At 33.4% G+C, this 20,240-nt stretch overlaps 1 long non-coding RNA gene across 1 annotated transcript; it reads left to right on the top strand.

Annotated features, from left to right (window-relative positions):
• Positions 1-1,061: 1,061 nt before the first annotated feature.
• LOC148278771 (uncharacterized) lies at positions 1,062-19,552 on the top strand. Its single transcript, XR_015823076.1, has 3 exons — positions 1,062-1,214; positions 1,316-1,346; positions 19,273-19,552. It is a non-coding gene; the product is annotated as an uncharacterized LOC148278771 (long non-coding RNA).
• The last annotated feature ends 688 nt before the right edge of the window (positions 19,553-20,240 follow it).

The following is a 20,240-nucleotide window of genomic DNA, read 5'->3' as shown; positions in this document are numbered from 1 at the left end:
TTTCGCCGTCCATTCGCTCTACATTTCCGAACCAACGCGGAACTCTCTTCTTGATTTTGTCGTCGTTAGTTTATTTATATGTTTTATTCATATTATAGTAAAATGCTACCCGCACGGTTATTATTGTCACAAAAAAAACATATTTCTTCAATGAGCAGCCGCAGCCGGTTCCATAATATTATTATTTATACCACACCTACCTTAAAGACGAACACGCTATGTAATATACTTAATATGATTATGTATATTTTAACATTTCCATCGTACGTAACATCTTATAAGTAGCTCAATCACAAATAACTATCGACGTGCTAATAAGCGTCGTAATAACAATTTCTCACCATGGTTGTTTATCGTATTCGCGATCACAATGGAACATCCGCGAACACCTTATATTAAATGTCAAAATATTTACGTTTCGCGACGTATAATCCTGCTGCGCAATCACATATTTGAATTTTACCGGTGTAAATATGGAAAATATTCCAAAACTGCTATTTTTATTTATTTATTTATTATTTATCATGCTATTTATTGCATTTAACCGGCAGTTGGCAAGCCAAATGTAAAGAAAAGCAGGCAAATTTTACAAATGCTATATATTGGATTATTTTTTATAGTAAACGCCGATTTTTCACCAGTGAACTGTATTTATTTACGAGGAAAACAAAAAACAAACCGACACGAACGTTGACTTAAGAGATTACACACGCGTTAACTTATGACTGCGATAACTTAAGCATTTTCATTATTGTTCATTGTGATCGCTCAAATGCTTATCATGTTTGTAAGCACGTCGATAGTCATTTGTGATTGAGCTACAGTTATTCATCGTAGATCAATTCATGATCGCAAATCAGGCCCTCGATTAAAATGGGAAGGTGTTTGTCGTTTTTCGGTATAGTCAACTCGAATATTCTGTCCCCAGATTAAAATAGGTATTTGTATTAAATTTCCAGCTGCCTTCGCCGATTTCATAGTATTAATCATGTTACAACCGTCTTTTTGTAATAGTGATCCAGGGGTGCTATCATGGATTTTATCGCGGGGGTAGAGAAGAAAAAAATTTGGGGATTTAATTTTTTTGTATGCGAATACACTTTGCTTCATATATGGCCATACTGATGATTAAACGTCAAATGATGTATAAAATTGTTTTAAAAACGAAAAAAACTAATACGGTTTGGTCAATTCAACCTGATTAAGTGCTTTGGGTAATCCTTAAGGTTGCAATAATTTTCTAAATCAAAATCATCATAATAAAATATATATAAAACAGCTTTGTTCACTTAATTTTTATTTTTTCTACCGACAGGTTTCAAAGCTACACAAGCTTCTTTATCAAGGTATGCTTAACTAATGAATTCTATCCTATTTTATTTTTACAGTGGTAATTAAACATTGCATTATTGTCGGCCTCGTGGTGTAGTGATCAGCGCGTTTGCCTACCATGCGAGAGGTCTCGGGTTCGATTCCCGACAGGGTTGAATGAAATATTTATTTGAAAAGGTGTTTTTACACTAGAATATTTCATAGTACCTGGACTGGTACCTGAAGCGTAAGACCGATCATTCTACCTTCATGTAAAAATAAAAAAATGATCAAGATACACTGCGATTGGTGTACAAATGCAGTGCCCTGTGCACCATTAGGTGCGGAAAGGGATGATGATTATGATTTTGATGGTGACATCATTGATAGATATTAAGTTGTTTTTTATATATTTTTTACTTTATTTTCTTTTTATTGATAAACCCTTACGGGTTACATACATTTGACAAAATATTTTTTTTAAAATTCATATTCTACTGTTAATTATAATATTTTTAACATCTTTTGTAAAGGTTGTCTTAGTCTTTTGTTTATTGTATAATTTCAGTCCCTGGTCTCGACTGTCCTTGTCTCGTTTTGGAATGTTAGATATTATATTTTTCTGATATTCTCGTATTGTGTCCATGTTTACTACAATTTTTTTCAAGTTTAGTTATTCGTCTATAATTACATCAGTGGCTAATTTATGAATAAATTTTAAGGATTCTAGTTTAAAGAGTTCTTTAGTTGCCGTTAGATAGGGGAGGTCATATACTAATTTTGATATTTTATTTTACTCTCTTTGTAGTCTGTTTATGTCATTTTTATTTCCCATTCCCCATAGTAGTTGCCTATAACATATTTTAGCTTTTGCATAAGCTTCATACATTAGATTTTTTCCGTTTTTGGAACAAAGTTTTTGATTTAAAAAAAGGACTTAATAGTGTCGCCACTTTGCTAATTAAATTGGTGATATGAATAATTGTCCATGTCAATTGTCTGTCTATTGTTAGTCCTAAGTATTTAACATGTTCAATTTCAGTTAGTCGTTCATCATTTATGTAAGCATCTACTTTATGTAATTTTTTTCTAGATTAAAAATGGACAATATTGCATTTTTTTTCATTAATGTGTAAGTAAGTATGTGTTTGTCCATTTAGTCAACATAGTTAAGTTTTCGTTAAGGTCATTGTTTGTTAATACGTCTGTTTGATTTTTTATAGAATAGTCCAATATCTTCGGCATTCATAATATTTTTTCCTTTAAAATTGTACAGTCATTAATATATCAAATATATAATAGTGGACCCAAAATAGATCCTTTTGGTACTCCAAAATTTACTGTTTGTATTTTACTTTTTTTTGCATCTTCAAAGGTATACTGCTTCCGATTTGTTTAAGTAGTTTACATTCTTGAAACTTTACTCCAAGATCATTGAATTTTTTCATCATGGTCTCAACATGTACCGTATCAAAGGCTTTGTCTAATATTACTCCTGTGATTGGAATTCCAGCATCCGTGTTTGTTTGAATGTAATTTAAAATTGACTATTTTAATATAACGTACAACCACAAAATTAGTGCTTCAAATATAAATTTTATTTTAGAAATCGTCATGTTTTATTTCACGTGTTCATATTTATTTATATAAAAACAAATTTCACATTAATTTAGCAATGCGTAATAGTAATATAAATGTCCATTTTTGGAATTCCCTACATCACTCTTTTACTTACGTGGCGTATAATACATAATATATTATTATTACCCATAGTAATAGTGAATAATCTTTGTTGGTATTTTTTTAAAATTAAGATGCAATAAATAGTGATTTTTTTTTAAATCGCGCATTGATTTTTATGCGCGGAGACCTTTTCACCGTTCTGCGTGGATCGTATCCAACAAAGTAAAAAGAGGTTCCGGTTCGCTTTTTAACTAAAAATATTTTGAATCTACAAAAAAAGCTGCCGGTGCACTTTTTAATTGAATTTTTTCACGCCTGAACTGAGATGTCATTAAGCATTTTCCGTCCCGAACCCGGGGTTGTGGTGAAGGGTTCACGGAATCCGCTCATTATCGCCCTTTTGAGGCTTCCGCAATCAGCGCAACACTAGTCTTCAGTCGACATTCGCTGATTATAAAGAAACGCTGAACCCAACTTACACACCTTCTTTGTGTTCGTTGTGAGTCTAGGCTGAAAAAACGTTATATGCACCTTAGCTGATTTTTTGTATTTTAATACATGTATATATATATATATATACATTCCGGTAGAATTCACGCTCAGCCTCCGTACCGGCTGGGCCTGAATTATAGTTTCTCTCTCCAATCGTAGCTTAAAATTCGAAAATAAGTTGTTAACTGTGAAAAAAACTTTGTGTTAGTGTTTATAAGTGGTCGAAGTGTAGACGAAAAGGGGAAAAAGAAAACTATTTATTTTAAAGTATTATTTTGCACTTTATTCTTATTAAAATATGTGTGAATAACGGAAACTTTCAAAGAACAGTGCGCCCACTTAAAAATCATAAAAAAAGTTTATGAATCCATTAAAATCGTTTAAGAATGTATTATTTTGTGACGTGAATGTACCAAGATTTAAATATCTGGAATCCCACGATAAATTACAGCAGTGCTACTAAAAGTGAACTTATTGATAAACACTTAATATATTTAATATATTCTTCTTAATATACATACATAATGATACGTCAATCCTCAAACCACTCTCATGCACACGTTTGTCTAATAATAATGTAAAAAATAAATTAAATTGAGCGGGAATTATGCATACCCATTATAAAACGAAACAATACAGACTAAAATGGATACAAAGTCGTTGGAACAATAGGCACCTTTCCCCCTCCGGCAACTACACGTGGACTGGGCCATCTTCCAGGAATTTAGCAAACAACACGTGTTGGCATACTGCGACCACGCAAATCTACGAAAGCTACCATTCGGATATTTTTATCTGTTATGTTATCCATAGTTTTGAAACGGTGCTTTATCTGTTTAGTTTTTTATTGTTTACTTTTTAGCACGAACACTTTACAAATTTACTATGGTGCTCAGTGTTCATTTTGAAAAATTTATTGATAATTTTAAGTTGCTAGAATTTCACTCGTCCATGCACTTTGTAGCTGCAAGACGATTAGTAATCTAGCTTCAATAGGCAAATGGGATCTATAATTCCAACCGTCCATGCGCTCAGTAGCTGCAAGACTTGTCGTTATCTAAGTTCTATTTTTATAAATTTGTTTTTTATTTAATTTTTAAAAATATCACTAAAAATCTAAACTTCATTGTCAAATAAAAAATGTAAATAGGGGCTGGATTACTTATTGTCCATGCGCTCTATAGCTGTAATCTGGCTTGTATATATCACGAGCTGAACCCGGCAATGCTTTGCTATTGCTAGATTTGAGTTCTTGCTAAATCGATTAAATGAACACAATCGAAAGTTTGATATCAATTATTGTATTTAGTCCAAATTAGATATGTAGTTTACATTGTTATTTTTGTGTTTCGGTTTACATAAATTGTGAGGACAGAGAATTTTGACAAAAAGTTGTTCGAACATTGTTTTCCTGTCACTGCCTTGAAAGAGACAACTGCATTTCAGACCTTTTGTTAGAATAGACAAAATTGACGTTTCGCTGTACCGTTTTTCGCACCTCAAAACTGAACCGATTTTGTTATTTTTGTTGTGACAGAGTATCAGAATAAAATTTTCTGTATCGGTATGTTTTGCGTTTTTCAAAAATAGTATATCATAATTAGAGACGAGGAACTAGAATCCCAACCGTCCATGCGCTCTGTAGCTGCAAGACGTGCTGGGATATTTATTTATTGTACAGTGTCCTTGAGGTGATTTTCATAAAAACGGCGCTATATAAAATATCCAAAAATATATACATATATATATATATTATGTAGTGAAATTTGTTCGTAATAGTTCTTAGTAATTTATTATGGCGGCCTCCGTGGTGTAGTGGTCAAGACGCTTGACTCACGCACGAAAGGTTCCGGGTTCGATTCCCGGTGAGAACACAAAAATTAAAAATGTGATTTTTCTCAAGCCTGGGTGCTCTGTGATGTAATTCACCACTGTAATTAGGCCTCCTGGCCTGTTGTGGTGCAAAAAAAAAAATAGAAATAAAAGAGTGATACTTGAATCCACAAATTCGGAATAAGCTGTGACCGGTTCATGGCTTTCGCGACATCTTTGAGACTTGGTATCTTTATTATAAAATTAAATGTAATATACAAAAACAGTAAGGGTAAAGAATTTAAAATTATACAATAGTAAATAAGTTAAATTATTTTTGTCTGAAATACATTTTTACAAAGTATTACGGGAGTAAATTTAAGAGTATATACTCGTATATATGTATATCTATTGTAGAGATTGTCTTTATTTAGGAAAATAAACATATGTTAATACAATATTATTTTACATAATAAAACGTAAAACATTAAGCAATATTTGTCCCGATAAACTATCAACCAATAGCTCAATTGCATAGAACAGTGGTCGGCAAACTCACACTGTTTCCTCTTCAAATCCAACAAACCTTATTATTCGGCGAAGATCTCCGTATTTACTCTCTGTTGTAGAGTAAAAATTCTTTAAATTAGCGATGCAAAGGAGATTTAACGACAACTGTGTTGACAATCTTGATCACCAAATCCATAAGATTGGAAACTTTTCGCCTCTTGATGAATGATGCAATGGTAAAAAAGCATCTAGTGATTAACTTTTGTTTCGAAAATATAAAAACAACCCGTTCTCACTTTAGTCATAATTTTAGCTCCATATGTTGAAATTGAAATAATTTCATCAAGTTTAATATGATGCTTCTCCGTGCATTCGATCGTAGTATTTGCAATATCCTCAATGATTCAAAAGGCAATAGTCTTAGAAGTTCTTCTATAGAACCCGTAGGCTAAATCATTTGAACAAAAAATGTAACTTGCGCTGAGCCGCACTCGAGTAGCTAAAGAGCCGCATGCGGCTCGCGACCCGCGGTTTACTGACCACTGGCATAGAACAAAAGCGTTCCAATTTTTTGGTTTGGTTTTTAGTTTAACGACACTTAAGTTTTGCGATTCTCGACCGCAGTACATACTGGGAATTACACTGGCTACGTTTTCCACAGAGGGTGGAACACAAACTCTCTTGGCTTATGTATAAGTCACTGCACAACTCTGCTACAGAATATCTAAGGGAACTCTGCATTCCAGATGAACTAGCTGACAGACGTCTTACGCTTAGATCAGCTATATCTACGTAGAAAAGAAAAGTTATTATACCTCTACGCAAACAGCGCACTAAATTCGGCGAACGCGCATTTGCGGTCGCAGGCCCTACGGCATGGAATGCTCTCCAAACAGAGGTCCGAAACTGTGAGAGTGAAGTGATGTTTCGGAAGAAACTTAAAACCCACTTGTTCTCTAAATCATTTGAATAAATTCTTAGCATGTGGTGACAAAGTACATTTTTTTTCTTAAATTAAAAAGTTAAAATTTAATTTATTTCTTTATATAATCACTTTGTAAAGCGCCCTTGAGGTATTATTTTACGAAAATGGCGCTATATAAGTTATCCATAATAATAATAATACGGCCCGTTGTATTTCTGTAAACTGTAGCTAACTTCGTAGTTAGTATTTATATAATAGTTTTTGTCCGTATAGGCGACTCTATTAGCCGGCGGCGTATTAATAATTTGTCATCGGTCATGTTATATGAGTTTAAATACGTATATTGTTGTGAACCCAATGATTGTCAATTAGGACATCTGAAAAGTAATACATCAAAATAATGAGTAAATTTATTATAATGGATACAGCAATGGGGAATAAATAATAAATGTGTTTGCTGTTCATGAATCAATTCTACATCGGGTTTATTTTGTAAGTAATTTATTTCGAGGATTTCAAAATGATCAAATTTATGGCTTTTAGGAGTAATATGAATTATTCTTTTCATCAAATGAAAGTTTATGTTTTATTAAATGGTTGGTAAAATTCGAATTATCTGTAAACTTCATATATAATACTTTCTATTAATATTTTATATGTTCTTTATATGCGTGCATTTCGAAATTACCAATGTTTACGTACTGACATTAGAGTAGGTTTACGTAAAACGTCAATGGTTTATGGAAATCTTTATTTTTTTTTAATGGGTTTAATCCTCGGTGGATTTTAATCGCGATTTAATATAAGAAAATAGCGGAGTGATAAATGTTTCCAAATATTATGTAAACACCAATGGCGGGTCATTTACCCTGTAGGTCATATAACTTCCGTTACTCTGTTGTACCTATGTTTATTTTGAATGTGGGTTTCCTGTTAGAAATGTACATATACAGGCCTCCGTGGTGTAGTGGTCAAGACGCTTGACTCACGCACGGAAGGTTCCGGGTTCGATTCCCGGTGAGAACACAAAAATTAAAATGTGATTTTTCTCAAGCCTGGGTGCTCTGTGATGTAATTCACCACTGTAATTAGGCCTCCTGGCCTGTTGTGGTGCAAAAAAAAAATAAAAATGTAAAAAAAAAAAATACCATAAAATAAAATAATAAAAGAGGACAATTCTTTAAAATTTATTATTGAAAAACACTTTAATTGGAATTTTCTATTCCAATAAACACGATGTTTTGGATAAGAACTTCGCCAAAAAATTATAAAAACTAGTCGATCTTGTCAAGGAAATATGATTTTTACTCATAGATTGAACAGGCTATTAACTAAATTGGGAAATCTTGTTTTAAATATATTTACTATAGTACAGTAGGCCCTCGACTTTCGCGCATAATTGGTTCCTGAAAATGTGCGCGAATGTTGAATGTTCGCAAGTCAAGAAATGTAATTTTTTTTGTCGAAAATTGTATTTTAAAATATGTATTTATCAATATACATAATGAAGGTAATGAGGCGTGTTTAATGTTAAAGTGGTTTCTTTATAAATTTGTCAATAGTTAGTTGAATACCACATTTTTTTTTCCTTTTCTTGATACATAGTTCTGAAGTGGAATTTGTTTTTTGTGATTATGATAATTGTATAGAATTATTATTTATCAAATGTTCTGTTGCAAGGTAGCGTGTATAAAATAAAACCGTTTAACTCACATGTTTTGTCTGGAGTTTTATTTACAACTTAATCGACATATAATTAAATCAAATACAACGATATGAACACCGAACAATACTGTTTGAACCTAGCCGTGGAAATTGGAACAATTTAACGTTAAATATTAAAATTGAGAAACAATATCGTTTTGAAGGCAACCGGTATCAATGGTGGTCGAGTAAAGTCTGTCTTAGGTTTCCAGTCGTTAGCGTCGTGTTGCGTCCCTGTGTTGGCAGGCCTGTCAACTGGAGTTCGATGTGTCCAGCGTTGCTATTGTCCATAGTTTATTAACTTTTTTAAAACTTTTTTTTTTGCACCACAACAGGCCAGGAGGCCCAAGTACAGTGGTGAAGGCAGATACTGAGGTTCTCTAGTATTATGTTACTTGAAATACGAAGATAAAATACTCCCCGCGTAGATTACCCTATTAGGTGAAAATCTGTGCGAGATTGCGGTTACCGGTCGCCAGTGGCGCCTACAGCATCTGCACTCTCCCCTGCCTTCACTCCCACGCCAAGTCGAGGGGGAAGTCGAACTTAACAAATCTGTTCGAGATCGGGACTGCACTCTACTCTGGCTACACTCCCACGCCGAGTCGAGAGGGAGGTCGAACATCACAAATCACTCGGAATCAAATTGTCTCTCGAATTTACGAAGAATAATTTAGGAACAGTCGGCTTAAGGACTCCCCTACACCACATATCCCGCGCTATACGGGTTGTTCTATTTTAAATACTTGGAACAATATTTTTAATATTTGAAGCACTGACTTTGTGAAAAATTATTACCTGATATATTACAGTGAAATAACTTGTTTTTTTGTTTTTTTTATTTACCGCGTTATTTTCTGCAATTTAATAACCAACTAGTTTCAAAAACAAATAACTGATAAATTAGATAAATCGGGCATTTACAAGTTAACTTGTCACTACTGCAATTAATTTCATATCGATAAAACATCACCTACGTTAAAACTAGAGTTTTCAGAACATATTCTTACAAATAATCACTCATTTAACTTTGAATATGGTATTCACACATAAGCAAAAAGGAAGTACACTCAATATCTAAGAAATATTAGAAATTAGAAAGGCTGTAAAGAAAAAAATAAAATATATTAAAAATCAGATAAATTAAGGCAATATTCATATTTTCCACATAAATCCACACGTAAACCCCCAGTTTCTACCCCCTCTATTCTCGCTTAGCCACACCCACTCTTCCCTCACCGTGTAAATTTTATTTTATGTTAGTTTGTAATTAACCCCGAAGAAGGCATAGTGTTTTGCCGAAACTAGTTTGTTATTAAATTATAAAAAATAAAGTGGTACATATAAAAAACGAAGTTACTTTGTAATAACTTTGAAAAATGCTTACTCAGAGTACGGGCAATCAACTAAATTATATCTGGAAGAATTTAACGCCAGCTTTTGTGTTTTTTTTTTCGATTGGTAATCTCTATCTAAATACTATTAAAACTCTTTTTTTTAAATAAATTATTTAACATCAATATATAAGAGGAAACGTATGGAGCGAATGCAAATATAACCACTGCTTAGGGATGGCTCCTTCGAAGTCAATACCTTGAAATATTAAATATCCGGGCTGGAATCTCTTCTAATTATAATACTTGACAGTAGACTGTATATAGTTTTATTCCGTAAAGCAAACAGTTGGAATTGAGTGTCTGTGACGAGCGTCTAGGGTCTAGGCCGAGGAGACGACGAAAGAGAGATAAGAGGCCCACGTGCTACCTATATATATATATTTTATTTATTTGTTAGTCTTGAAATAGGGCACTCACAAACATATTCTTATGTGTGCTCTAATAATAACAATGTACATATATTTCATTTACAAGTTATTTATCACATATTTCTTAACTTTCTGCTTAAATTTTGTTTTTTTTTTTCTTCATAAATGTTTTTTCCCATTTCATAATATTTTTTAACAGCCTTATATAAAATTGAATTTTGTGACTTTTAATTTTTCAAATTTTTATTTATTTATTATTTTCTTTATTTTTAAATAAATATTATACAGTAATTCTTAAAGAGAAGACCCTTGCTAAGGCAGACTAACATACATGTTTATTTATATATCTCCATATACATACACACACACGTGTGCACCCTTATAAACATTCATACACTTACACACATACATACACGTACTTACACACATACACGTACATACACACATACACGTACATACACACATACACGTACATACACACATATACATACACATACCCACACAAATATTCATACACATATACACACACATATACATAAACACCCTTACATACACATACATACATACATATATATATTTATAAATTTTATCCTTCTTGTCATTGTATTGTTAAGTGTTTAAATTGTCGTGGATAGTATTAATATTAATATAACTTACCTTGCAATCTAGTTTAATAAGCTTTCAGTTTCTTTTCTTCCTAACTTAATAAGCCACTGGGTTATTTTATTTTTTTGCATAGTAGTTACATCGTGTTGGGTGAATAAAATATCTTTGACCTTATTATACATTCTAGGAGCCATGAAGCTAAAAGATCTCTGTCCGAAAGAAGTTCTTGCCCGCGATATAATGTGTTTCTGTGACATCACACTACGAGTTGATATATTGTGTGCTGTTAAGACGTGGTCAATTTTATTATTGTGACGATTAATTATTATTGTTTTAGTATACAATTGTCTAACGTCCAAAACATTAAATTCCTCGAAGAGTTGCTCTGAAGGGTAGCGATATGGTTCTTTAATTATTACTCTAAGAACAGACTTTTGACACTCGATGAGAGGGTCGAGACACGGCAATAATGCACCTCACCATCCTAAGATACCGTACGACAATACACTTTGTACAAGAGCAAAGTACACATTTTTTATCAATGAGATAGATACAATGTTTCGTAGAATTTTGAATATATATATTATTTTTCTTAATTTATTTTTTGTTTCCATTATATGATTATCCCATCTCAAAGAATCATCTAAGGTTAAATCAAGGTATTTAATAGTTTTAACTGTCTCCAAAATAGTACAGTCGCATGTTGATGAATCAGAAGTGACACCACTGTCAATATTTAGACACTGGTGGATCTTTATTGTCCCTAATGGCTGCTGGTTAATATTATTTTGGATTTTGAAGTTTATGATTTTGGTTCTTTTCTCGTTAAAAGTCAACAAGTTATAATCTTACCAGTTTTTTACTAGTCTTAATCCTTTTTCACATCTACTATTTACATTGTTCCACGTTTTGTCAGAAAATACAATGGCCGTATCGTCTGCAAATGACACTGCCTCACCACCATTGATGTCCTATATCTATAGGGTCATTCAGGTATATCAAAAAGAGAATCGGACCCAGTATGCTCCCTTGTGAAACTCCAAAGTTGATACATTTCTCCGAGCTTAGTATATCATTTAATTTGGTAATTTGAGTTCTACCTGTTTGATAATTTTGAAACCATTTTAGGGCAACTCCACGTATACCAACTGAATACATTTTTCTAATTAACAGTGGATGAGAGACAGTATCAAACGCTTTAGCAAGATCTAGAAAAACAGCGGTACATTTGTCTCCTTAATCTAGAGATTCGGTAACTCTTTGTGTTACAAATGCAATTGCATCTTGCGTACTTCTCCCCTTTCTAAACCCTTACTGCCTCTGTGACAAGATTGATTGACGATTGACTTTGCCTTTTTTCTAAATGGGAGTCTGATTTCTTCCTTTTCTCTTGTGTTGTAATTATGTTCATGTTTGCTTAGATATTTTTTTTTTTCAATATTCTGAGTTTAAAAAAAATAAAAATATTATAATTCTTCCCAAAGTAGAATCTTTTTTGTTACCATCTTAGTATTTTGATGAAATGTATGTTTAAAATCCATCATTTTTTTATTTTTTTCAAAATAAAAAAAGAAATATTGGTGTTCTCATATTTCATTTTTGAGGGCCATTTTCAACGAGTTGTAAATAATTCACTATTAGAAAACGGAATCGAGTTGGGGTCGAGCGGGATTCGAACCACGGACCTTTGGTCCGTGAGTCCGAGACACCTAGCCACAGGACCACATCCCGATTTAACACCTATTACACCCAAATAGTTAATTTCACTAACTTCTTTCAGTTTTTCATTATCTACTACAATTGACGGCGTTACTTCTTTTTTTAAATTTCTTATATTCATATATTTTGTTTTGTTTATATTTAATTTTAATTAATTAATTTTTAGCCATAGAAATGCATTATTTAGATCATGATTCAATTTGTCCAGTATTGTTTTATAATTTTCTTCCGATATATACTAGTATATTAACGCATCGTCTGCAAAGAGTCTTATTTTAGAATATTTTCATGTCTCTAAAATATCATTAATGTAAATAATAAATAGAACTGGTCCGAGAACTAACTATCCTTTCGGTACTTCTAATGCTAGTTTTAGCGGCTCAGAAACTTCGTCATTCACTTTTGTTATTTGGAATCTGTCACTCAGATACTCTTCAAACCATTGTATCGCTGTTCCTTTTATTATAATACTCTTCAATAAAAAAAATAAAATCTCTGTCAATTGTTTCAAAGGCTCTTTTGAGGTCCAAGAAAACTGCAATTACGAACATGTTTTTGTCAGTTTCCCTTTCCAATCTTCTAAAACAAGATCAATAGCCATTTCGCAGGATTGATTTGTTCTGAACCTATATTGCTCTTTGCATAAAACATCCCCTTGTTCCAAAAAGTTAACTTAAGTTGAGTTTAAAATATTTAAAAAACTAGTGACACGAAAACATACCCATGGTTACTAAGTTTGTTTATTTATACCAGGGCTGCATTCAAATATCGTGCTTATGCTACCAAAAATTGTAGGATACTCATTTATCGTATATAAAAAAGTTTGTATTTTAACATTTGTTTTTGGTGGATCCCAATCTGGCTCTTTCCTTAAATTCCTTATAATTTCGACCCATTTTTTTCTTTTCGCTGAATTTTAGAGAATGCAAAAAGAATATTTACTCACATTCATTATATTTTAAAAACATATTCCTATAGTGCAGCTATGTAAGTAAGAAGAGCTTCGCAATCGCGCAGCTAAGCTTAGTTTGACGTTTACAAAAAACAACATTTATATTTGAATCGTTTTAAGCTTTGTTAATCACTCATTAACAAAGATTTACCAATGAAAAGTTACGCAATTCTTTTAACAATGTTTATCCGAAAGGTTTTGACACGCTTTCATTCTAAACCTCACGCTTGGCCGGGGGTCGAAGAACGAATTACTACGCGTTGGGCATGACTGAGCGTTTAGGCATGAGTCGAGTGTCATAATTTTTGAGGGTAATAAAAAAAAATAAGGAAAACTTCCTCACTAAACTTCTAATCTAGGATTACAGTTTTGATAACTATTGATTGAAATTGTTATATTTCCACCCTAATTTTTTTCACCGCGTTATATTTCACCTAAACAGCGCCGCGCCTAAACACCATACATAAAAGTAATTATACAAATATGTGAAAATAGGTACTCTGAGATTATCTACCACTACCCCGTTTTTCTTTTCGATAAATAGGTACTTATGAAATGAAATGAAGATTATTATAATTTTAGCGTTTACCAAAATAAATGCTTAAAATAGGACACCTGTATAAAGCGGGGCTGTTCAACAAAAAGTGGTGATTCCTAAAAACGCCAATCGAGTTTCCGCGCATCTTGCAATGGCAACCTTTGTCTTCTTGTGGTTTCGTATCGCACGTGATAAGTAAACGATGTCTTATTACATAATTTGGATAAGGACCTGTACATAATATCGTATTTTTACCTAAAAGTGTAGGTTTTTCCATGAATATGAAATTGTTTCAAAAAAATCATTTACCTAATTTACTTAAAAATAAATTTGATATTCGAAGCGCCAACTTTGTGGTTATTTATTATAATAAAATAAACGACAAACAACGTTGTTTTTAACCACGTATTTTGTATTTTTTCTACCGACCGAATCCGGGGTCGGCCCTTTTTCAAATATAAAAATAATAATAACCCGCTGAGCCTTCGTTTTATCGGTTTTTCAGCAGGTGGGAAATAGAGTATATGAAAAAAACACCACCATATACAGACCAATAGAGAAAAAAATATTTCTTGTGCTTTTTTTTGCAATTTGCAGGTCCGAACCCGCGACGCCAGTTTCATTGTTAGCTGTGTTGGTGTTGTAACGTTGTAACGTTGTAACCAACTGCGCACGGTACTACCACAGAACCGCATCCCGACTTTTTTAATTATGTACAATGGCAAATTTATACAGTGCAATTTTTCTACACACGTCTTGTACATATTAAACATGCCCTTCGATTACGTAGAATATTGACATCACTAGAATACAATGTTTAGATTCATTTGATTATGTCAGCTTTTTATTTGCCTTTCACGTCCTTTGTTTTCATTCGCACTCTCCATAATATACATTTTAAAACAATTCTTCCGCCATTAATACGTTCCATATGAGCAAACTATCATTTTGATACGTCGGTTTGTGACAGAATCAGTCGTGACGCTCATGTTCCGTTCGCATCGGCATATACCATAACTTGTAATAATAATGATTGTATCTAGTATCGTGCGATCACGGGATCGATGTAATTATACTTATTTTGCAACTTGTTTATTTTCTTTACACGTCATTCGAAGTACATTTCATTTTATGGCCGAAGCGTGCTCCCGTATTCTTATCCTTGCTGGGAAAGGCGGAGCTCTCCGAGTATTGGAAGCCAACCGACTGTGAACGAGTCGCAGTCGGTAAAATTGACTGGAAGCATTGCCAATAGACAAATACAAAGCAAAATAAAACTTCGATTCTTCTATCGGCATTGTCCCTTTTCGCTTTTAGAATTCGAGGAATAGTCTCCGACCGCAACGCTAGAGAGAAATAACGCTTTTCAAAACCACTTTATTCGGTAAATTTTCAGTAAAAATGGATTGTACAAAAATAGTCATTTTTTACATAAATCGATAAAATACTTCGTGTTAATTACATATTGTATTTTTTTTTACCACAACAGACCACGAGGCCCAATTTTAGTGGTGAATTGCACAGAACGCCCAGGCTAGTGTTCTCACCGGAAATCTAACCCGGAACCTTCCGCGCGTGAGTCACGTGTCTTAGCCATTATACCACGGAGGCCGCCAAAATATACATACTACAATCTGGACAATCTAGATTTTTAATCGACTCCCACTAGGCACTAATTGCATTGATTTTACAGGTTAAACTATTTTTATCCCTTTCAGAATATTGGTAGCTGAACTATACGTTTTTCAAATATAATTATTTATTTACTTAATAAATGTTGAATTATAATACCAGTTAATTCATGAAATATACGGTTAAGTAATGAACACCACGCACTTGACGGTTGTGGTGGTAAATTTCTCTCGAATTTAATTTACCAACATACAAATGAATGATAATTCTCTGTTTGGAATAACATGAACAATATTGACGAACGATTATTAGTAAAATGCGGTTTATCAAGTACGAGTATGTAGACGTGGCTGTTAAAAGCTTTCAGTTACCTACGGACCATAGTACGTAGTAGGCACTGCGGCGGTCGGGAATGGAGAGGTGGAGGAAGGGAAAGAGGGTGAAGAGCTATCCTACCAGGGTACGTATTCTGATGGGAAGTTAAAATTTATCTTTAATTTTTATCTACAAAGTGTAATTAAGTTTTCTGTATGAAACATAGAATATGTATACACTTTTTTTCTAAACATGTTCAATTACCGGTTACCGACGAAGATACTTTGAATTTTCGTAAAAATATACACACTTTCGTACATAAATATCGATATTAGTTTATACCGTCTGAGTATATACCGATGAAGATAGCCGTTCATTATCGCGTGCCAGTGCCTCGATAACAATAGGAAGTTAACAGAGTTATCTTCGACTGTCTATAAAGAAAAACCGATATTTGTGTACGAAAATGAGTTCGTTTGCGTAAAAAAAATTAGTATCTTCGTCGGTAACCTATAATTGAACTTGTTTAGAAGAAAAAATTGTACGCATATTCTGCTTTTCATACAGAAAACTTAATTTTACTTTGTAGATAAAATTGATGATAAATGTTTACTTCCTATTGTAATCGGAGCCCTGGGGTGGTATTCCGAACGCAAAAGCGCGCGCAGAAAACGCATTTTTAACTCTTATTACGTACTAAATACTCGCTAACAGAGCGATCTCTTCGCGCGGAATTCCTTCCAGAATACCAGCCCTGAAATGATGAATTACCACCGTACGACATGGCTTGTGTTTTTCTTCTGTTCGAGATTTTTCAGTCTTAAAAACACAAATAAAATTCAGCGTTTCCCTAGATTTATCTAGGATTAAATATGGCGTCGACCTTTCTTATGATTTATTTTGCTTTGTAATAAATTAGTCTCCCTCTGTATGACGGTTGGTGGTTGGTGGATGGTGGTGTGGGGGGGGATGAGCTTTTGAAGTAACTCGACATGTTTATTCTGCCTCGCGTCTAATGTTTGGTTTTATAGTCTTGTTATGAGAACATTGGAGTTATCTCTGAACGAAGGGAAACGGTACGTACACGACGTGAGATTGAGGCTACAGTTACGGAAAAACACACGTCTATGAAGTTTCCTCCTCATTTACGTGAGTTTAAAATATTTCTAATTAAACAGGTAACTACTAAAAAGTTCCAACGAATCACCATTAAATATCTCATATTTGCGAGCATAAGAATCTACCCTACATGATTTATTTATTGATTCGGCGTAAAATTTACGGAAAGACTTTTGAAATAATCAATTTAAAATAAATATCACTAAGTTTTTTCGACCACACTACTTTAATTAAAATGTTTACCTAACTAGATACTGCAATTTCAAAACGAATTGTGTATTTTTTTAATAAACTAGTGTAGTTTAAAAACTAAGGTGATTATCAACAACCAATCTTTTTTTATACTTAATTATAACAATATTATTCTGCGCAAATTCTGTAAAATGTGTAAATTAATATAAAATTAAACAATTGTTTCCAATTTGATGTTAGCGTCAAAATTGCATCACAAAAATGACACTGGACAATTTAATAAGCATAATTTTTCGCTGTTATACAGAGGATTATCACACTATTATTTTTCATTTAAGCTGTTGAATAATAAAATCTAATTTCTTCGCAAAAACGCAAATAGTTTCGGTATATGATCTAAACTTAAGTCCCAAGCCTGAGTAACACGTTTTAATCAAGCTCTTTAAAGTTACTTTACTTTGGAAAATCTCGTCTTACTTAAAACAGTGGCCCGTTGTTACTTTGCTCGACTTTACAGCTTTAGAAAAAAACATCACTTCGAGTATTTTTGAAAACAAGCTTTTCTAAATGTAAAGCACACCTTCGGGTTTGACCCGGTTTTTTATCGTACCCTTTCTATTGTATTACTGGAAAGTGTTTTTTATTTCTACTCTTCCCCTCTCCCACCGTTAACCATTAACTAGTAACCAGTAACCAGTAACCAGCGAGAGATTCTTTCCATTTTTCCTTTCAAGTGTCTACTGCCTCCGGTTGAATGCAAATTCGTTTTAGCAGTTCTCATTTCGCTGTTTAGTGAGTAATGAGTTACTTTCCGACAGTTGAAAAAACTCCCGGAGCTAAAAGTGGCGGCTGAATTTTCCAGAAATAACATCCATCATCACGCGATGACTGAAGATAATCTTCAAGCCAGATTTATCGGTTGCGTTTTCGATGTTTTCACTTCATTACGCAACTCTACTTATCACGATTATTCTTTTACGCGTGTAAACACACTTATTACTTCAAAAGTCATTTTCCGACTTCCGATATTTTATTGTAGACTTTATAAAGGTCGGCGCGAAGTAGATCATGCGGGAACTATTAATAATAATCGTAAAATACGCTACGGGCGTAAAAATAAAGGATTTTTACTTGTACCATATACTTATTTTGCGTTTTTACTTCACCTTGTCACACTTTTACTACGTACTATGTATTTTTTACATATACGAAAATGAATAGTATCGACCGCGGAAAGGCAAAATTTACTAAGCTGCATTGAAGAGCCAATTAAAGTTTTTTTTTTATTAAAAAAAAAAGTATATATTTAAAAAAAATATTTCAATTATGTAGGAATCGAGCCAATAAGGTAGAGGGGAGGTACCGAATATAAAATAGCTTAGGAAAAAAATATTAATTATGGTCAAATTGTTTATTAATTATTACACATTGAAAACTCTACCGCCCTTGTATAAGATTTTTTTATTTATTAAAAAAAAACATTAAAACTTGATCGGCTCTTCTGTAAAGTTGGCACATGTCGTTTGGTAAATTTTGCCTTTCCACCGTCGATATGCACGTCCAATGAACTCAAAGTAGTATTTGTTACGATAGGCCTTTTTGAAAAATCTATTTTATTATATTTCATGTTGGGGGCCATTTTCTTTCGGTCGTAAGTTAACAAAATTTAATAGTAATATTAATATTACCTAGTGCTCGTGATAAATGAAATAATTTTTTTCTCTATTCAAAAATATTATTACACTTGAAATTTGATAATTTATTTGTCTAATTTACGAAAGTCTTCGATCGAATTAGGTTAAGCAAATGAGATTTCGTAATTCTGATAAAATTATAATGTAATCTAAGTTGTCGCGTTATCTGTAACAACATCTTGCATAATTCAACGTGTACCTGTGCCTGTACCTTTTGCCTACTTACTACATGAAATTTCGTTATAGCTACGGAGTTCTTAAATTTAGAGGTGTGTTATGACTTTTGTTGCTTTGTTCCTAAAGGTAGACGCGAAATATAAACTTATAACATTATTATATTTTTAACGAGTTTTAAAATTTGAAGATGTCGGTTAATTAGTTTTTTTTAAGTGAGTAAGTGATAAATGTAACCCTCGAATTACTTCGATATTTCAAAGAAAATATTTCTCCCGAGTGCTGTGGTTGTCTCACGAAATGAATTGAAGGAAATTAGAGCCTGTCCCGGCATGCCTATCACGAGGCATACATTGCGCGCCTATTTGGGATCCATCTTCAAAATCAGCTGCAGAAATGTAGGCGGGGCAGAAGATGACGATGGTGTTCGGATAACGCGGTGCGACAGGCTGTCTCCGAGGGGCGCGGACGAAAGAACGGGTGAAGGGCGTAGCCTTCGACCATTCAACTCTCAACAACCCGGTACACTAGCGTTACGCAAAGGTAAGTTCTAATGAGACCATTTTTAAGTAAAAATAAACACTGGCGTTCTTGTCTTTTACTAAATATTGACAATTTTTGGTAACCGTTTCACTAAGTTGTAAATACTCGTGTTGGAAAATGGGAATCCTGCTGCGGTAAAACAACGCGGATCTCCGGATCGGAGTCCGCAATACTACCACGAGACCACGACCCACCGGCTCGGCTCGACTACGATGTTCATATCTCATCTGTTGTTTCACATTAATTGTTTGCGTTCTTTAAAATGTAAAAATATACCTTTCTCCGTTTAATGTAGGTACAATGAATTTAATGCGGTCTAGACTGTCTGTGGGAAAATGAGCCGTCCGTTCAAACTTTGATAGACTCTGTTAATAAATGGGTTACGGCGTAATGGCGGAGATAGTATGGCGTTCCGTTCCGTCTGTAAGCTGGAAATTAAAACGTCACTCTGACGTCATTTTGTCGTCGTACAGTAATAATATTGTAAATGTTTACGTCGCGGGTAGCCGCGCTGTCCCCCACTGACAGGGTGAAATATCCGTCACCGATATGAA

This window comes from Micrasema longulum, unplaced genomic scaffold (assembly GCF_059751315.1).
Source record: "Micrasema longulum isolate JH-2025_06_02 unplaced genomic scaffold, ASM5975131v1 h1tg000826l, whole genome shotgun sequence".
NCBI classification, from domain to species: Eukaryota; Metazoa; Arthropoda; class Insecta; order Trichoptera; family Brachycentridae; genus Micrasema; species Micrasema longulum.
This window is presented reverse-complemented; position numbering and strand designations above follow the sequence as displayed.